Source organism: Citrus clementina, unplaced genomic scaffold (genome assembly GCF_000493195.1).
Source record: "Citrus clementina cultivar Clemenules unplaced genomic scaffold, Citrus_clementina_v1.0 scaffold_8, whole genome shotgun sequence".
Classification (NCBI taxonomy): domain Eukaryota; kingdom Viridiplantae; phylum Streptophyta; class Magnoliopsida; order Sapindales; family Rutaceae; genus Citrus; species Citrus x clementina.
The window spans coordinates 5,278,746-5,284,745 of NW_006262022.1; positions in this window are offsets into that span (position 1 = coordinate 5,278,746).

Sequence of the window (6,000 nt, forward strand, 5' to 3'; positions counted from 1 at the left end):
ATTGTGAGGCATAAGACAGTTAGCCATACACCTCAACAAAATGGGTTAGCTGAAAGGATGAACAAGACTTTGGTTGATAAGATGAAATGCATGCTTATACATTCAAAGCTCTCTATAGCTTTATGGGCAGAAGCTTTATTTACAACATGTTATATTGTAAACGGAAGCCCCTCTTCTGGAATCAACTTCAGAACACCAATAGAGCTTTGGTCTAGTAAACCAGCAGACTACTCTAATTTGAGGGTGTTTGGTTGTCTAGCATACGCACACATTACTTAAGGAAAACTAGATCCAAGAGCCTTGAAGTGTGTATTCCTTGGTTACTCAGATAGAGTGAAGGGTTACAAGCTCTTGTGCACTGATTTGAAGCCACCAAGAGCTATTGTCAGTAGGGATATTGTGTTCAATGAAGCTGAAATGCTTCATAACACAATACACTCAAAACTTATTGTCACAAAATTAGAAGTCAAAGATTAGAAGTCTCATTTTGAGGTGGAGCTTTCAACTTTTAGGACAAAGCAAGAACCAAAAGTAGAACCTAAAACAATATCTGATATTGAGAGCTCTGAATCTGTTGATGAGTTTGTAGGTAACCAAGAAATTAAAGATTATCAATTGGTGAGAGATAGAGAGCAAAGACTTATAAAGCCACCAAAGAGATATGCGTTGCAGATCTCATTGCATTTGCATTAACAGCAGCACATGAAGTTGAATTTGATGAACTAAGAACTTATTCATAGGTTGTTAAGAGCGATAAGTCAAAAGAATGGAAGCAAGCTATAGATAAGGAGATTCAATCATTGATAAAAAATCAGACATGAGAGCTGATTGAGAAACCAGCAAATAAGAAGGTAGTGTACTGTAAGTGGGTTTATAAGATCAAAGAGGGAATACCAAGTGTTGAACCTCAAAGGTACAAGGCTAGGCTTGTTGCCAAAGGCTTTATACAAAATGAGGGTATTGACTTCACAGAGGTGTTTTCTTGAGTAGTCAAAAACTCGTCCTTGAGAATCTTATTAGCACTTGTAGATATAAAAGACATGCACCTTAAGTAAATAGATGTCAAGACTGTCTTTCTTCATGGTGAGTTGGATGAGATGATTGTAATGGCCCAACCAGAAGGCTATGTAGATTAAAAAAAGGTTGATCATGTTTGCAATTTGAAGAAATCATTGTATGGACTTAAACAAGCCCCTAGGCAATGGTATTTAAGATTTGACAGGTTTATGTCAGAATATGGCTTTCAAAAAAGTAATTTTGATTATTGTGTATATTTCAAAGGAGTGGAAGATGACACTAAGATGTATCTGTTGTTATATGTTGATGATATGTTGATTAAATGTCAGCAGATAAACATTCTTAATCAACAACTGAGGGAAGTTTTTGAAATGAAAGATCTAGGAGTAGCAAAGAAAATTATTAGGGTAGAAATAATCAGAGATAGAAATGAAGGTATCTTATACTTGACTCAGCAAAAATACATTAGAAAAGTGCTTGAGAAGTTTGAGATGTGAAGCTCAAAGCCTGTTCAAACACTATTACCAGCTCATTTTAAACTCTCATGTCAATAGTTTCCCAAAACTGATGATGAGAAGGCAGAAATAGTCGTTGTTCCTTACTCAAGTGTTGTTGGATGTCTAATATATGCAATGGTTCTAACTAGGCCAGATATATCCTATGCAATTAGTGTGGTAAGTAGATATATGGCAAATCTAGGGAAAGAACATTGGAAGGCTGTGATATGAGTATTGAGATGTCTGAAGGGCACATCTGATTATGGTCTGGTTTATGGGATTAAAAAACGTAATGAAGTCAGTGTTAAAGGCTTTGTAGATGCTGATTTTACAAGGGATATGGACAAAATAAGATCTCTAACTGGTTACTTATTCACTCTAAATGGTTGTATCATAAATTGGAAAACTACATTGAAGAGTGTTGTAGCTTTTTCAACAACTGAAGCAGAGTACACTGTAGCAGCAGAAGCCATTAAAGAAGCAATTTGGCTTAGAGGAATGGTAGTTGAACTAGGGTATGAAAATAAGCAGGTGTTGGTCCACTGTGATAATCACAGTGCTATTTGTTTGAATAAAAATCATGTCCATCATGAAAAGACTAAACATATAGATGTCAAGCTTCATTTTCTAAGACTAGAGGTGTTAAAAGGAGTGATGAAATTGGTAAAAATTCACACAAATGACAACCTTGCAGACATTCTAACCAAGCCTATTTCAGGTGCCAAGTTTGAGTTCTATTTGAACTCTGCTCGGATTTACAAGATATAACTTGCAGATTAGAAGTGAAGGTGAAGAAGAAAAGCAGTAGATTTAAGTTCAAGGTGGAGAATTTTAAAGATAAAGCTCAAATCTGAACTTAAAAGCACATGTGCCAAGTCAAATATACCTTGAGATTACACGTGACATGTCGGTTGATAATAAACGACATGTTAGTCATAGAAGTTTAGGGAGTTGTATGTGATAACTCTATGAAATGAGAGTTATTATGACAATTCTAGACTTAAATCAAGACCACTTAGAGAGTAAATAATGTGTTTTTATTATATTTTGGTTATATTTGCATAAACATCCATTTTAGTTGAGTCTTAATAAGTTTTGCTTGATTTAAAGTAATTTGTGCTCAAAATATGTGCAAAATGGTAGGTTTTCAGAAGTTCATAATTTATGAAGGGATGCTGAGATATTAGGCTAGCAAGAATAAGAAAGAATATGGCTTCAAAAGAAGTGAAACATAACCGGGAACAGTGCAGTGGTATAGTTGTTGCTAGAGCGACCATTGCTGTAGTAATCCTGGAACACCGAGGGAGAAAACTTAGCGCGGGTTAGCTGCAGAATTACGATCTGTAGTTTCCTAATTTGACTTATGTACGCTCGAGGCTTTTGTTTACCCTAGTTTTCAGTTATAAAAGGAGGCGTGCATCACATAAAACGGAGGCAAGGAATTAACATTGAGAGAATTAGAGAGAAAAGAAGAAGAAGAAAATCAGAATTCAAGGGAACCGATGCTGCATCATTGAAGAATCCAGCAGAGTTATTTGGATTCAATTTTTTTCATTCTCCACTCATTCTCTTCTTCACTCTTTGATTGAACCAATGTATTTCGTGACCAATATATTGCTGTTTATTTTTCTCTTTCAGAATATGAACTAATTTGCTTGTAATTGAGTGACAAACAATCTAATGGGTTCTTGACTGTTCTTATGAGTTGCTATATAATTGTTGTAGCATTTTACTCTATTAGTTATTATTATAACTGTTATTTCGGTTGACCACCCATTTAATGATTCAAGTTAAGATAAAGCCGCAAAAGGGCAAGTCTTAGTGGATGTTATTAGAGTAATACTTGATCTTAATTTAAGTTTCCTAGATTAAGTTTATCTTGAATCCCATAAGGGTCATACTTGAAGTTAAGATTTGTGATAAACTAGATATAGATATTCACCTTATAGGGTGGAGAGAATGGATGTTCATAGTGCCATGCTGAAGGTAGAATAACAACTGATCATTGTTAAGATACTTAAGGGCATGAGAATTCCAATATGCGACAGCTGATGATGCAAAATAATTCTGCCCAGTGATATAGAAATTGTTGTAGCAACTGGTGTTAACTTGATGAAAAGCAGTCAGCCCATAAAGAGAGTTTGATCATTCAACTACCTTATGAGACTTCGACGCATTTTTATTTAATTTATTTCATCACTGCTTTGTTTTATTTTACTCTTTCATAATTATCAATTTCAATAGTAACCAACCTTACATTTGTTCATCTCAGAATAAAGGTAGATTGCACTATTGTGATTGTTGTAGCATTTCTAGTAGCATCAATCCATGTTGAGACGATCTTGAATATTCATCACTTTATTATTTGTTGTGTACACTTGCACATTGGCATCAATAGCATTTGATAAAAAAATCACTAACAGTATGATATTTTTGTAATCAGTTAAACAAGTAAGTAATACATGTGATACAAGACGTGCATCACTTACCCCAAACGACAAGGGTGTGTGACGTTTTGTATATGAGATCTTGTGAAGGCTTAACACGTGGCCATTAGGGATTCAAAAGACTGTTAAACGTCATTATCACGAGGGCAAATTTTGGACTTCTTTACAACAAACCCAGAAGGCAATAACAACTGCCTGGTGCGGGGTCATTCTATATCCTTTTTTGATTATATATATTCCTTTATGGTGAGATCTCTATGTAGAATGATTCTGTAACATCTTCTGGATATCTTGAATAAGCTCAGATAGTGAAACTTTTCTTCTCCTTCACAGTGGATGTAGGCTCACTTTGTAGCCAAACCACTATAAATCTTGGTGTCAAGTGTGTGTATGTGTGTGTGTGAATCTAATTTCTTGAATTTCTTGTTTGGATTGCAACTGGTTCGTCATTCATACTAAAGCTTGCGTTCACTAAGTCAATATGAGATTACAAAGTACACAAGGGTGGATCTTGGGGAGTCTAAATCGGTACTTTAATTGGTTTAGTTTCAATAGAAGATTCAGAGCAAAGTTGAAGCTTGTGTTCATTAGTTAGTTTCAAAAGACCTGACCTGAATTTTGGCCTAATTAACCCGACCCAAATTTTTGGGGGTTACACCCGAATTTATTCAGGTCGAGCTCAAACTTAAATATTAGGTAATTAAATTTGGGTCAAGGTTCAGGTCCTATTTGCCTCGACCCGACCAACCTGACCTAAAATTAAAAAATTAAAAAAGTTTTTTATTTATATAACTTTATAAGATATGATTTTAGATTATGTTTATTTTATAATTTATATAATTATATGGTTGAGATCTTGAATAATCCTTATATTTATGTTAAATTTTAATGTATATGGGAGGCTAAGTCCATTTTTAAAAAAAAATTTAAATTACTTGGACAAAAAAAATCTTTAAAAATTATGGACTTCGGGCCTTTTTATTTCAAAGAAGAAGGAGATCCTTAATTTAAAATTGTAAATTGTTGGAGAATAGGAATCACTCGTTAATTGAATGCAAGTAATTTTTTATACTAACTCCCTTGTAAATATGGAAAAATACCCATTAATACTAACTTCCTTGCAACTTTTTAAAAAATAATAATAATAATAATTTTAGGATCTCAATCAATCAAAAAGGGAGGGATTGGGTTAAAAAATTTGATTTTTCTATTAAGGACAAGGATGTAGGTAGACCCTCCCATGGAGTAGATGTTTGTCTCATATTTTGAAATTTGAAGAATGGTGATTTTAAAAAGTCAAGGCTGTTAAAAATAAATTGAGTGATCAAATATCACAACTCTTAGTAAAGCTCATTTGTACGTTTTACAATCAACCTCACAAATAAATAGTCTTTAAAAGTGGCTTGGACACAAATGTATATGGTTAGTGATGTCAATTGGTCAAGCCCGAGCCTGACCCAATCCAAAAAATAAAAAGCTCGATCATTTGAATTCCGGGTTGGGTTGGGCTTTTGTCCATGCTAAATTTCATAACATTTTTAAATATTTTTTATATTTAATTAATTAAAATTTTAAAAAGTGGACATCACCTCCTATACATATTAAAATTTAACATAAATATAAAAATTACTCAACAGCTCACCATATAATTAGATAAATAATAAAATAAACATAATCCAAAACTATGTTTTATAAAATTATACAAATAAAATCATTTTTTTTTTAATACGGGTCAGGTCAGCCAAGCCAAGTAGGTCCTGAATCTTGACCCGAGTTTAATTGGGCCCTGATTTTTAGGCCTAAACTTGGCTCGAAACCCTTAAATTCGGGTCAAAACCCTTTTGGTTAGGTCAATCAGGCCAAAATTGGAGCCGGCTCTTTTTTCCATTCTTATAAATTGAGGGATCAAATGTCACAACTCTTACTAAAGCTCATTTGTACTTTTTACAATAAACATCACAAATAAATAGTCTCTAAAACTGGCTTGGAAAAACATGTATATGACTAGGGATGGCAATTGGTCAAGCTTGAACCCGACC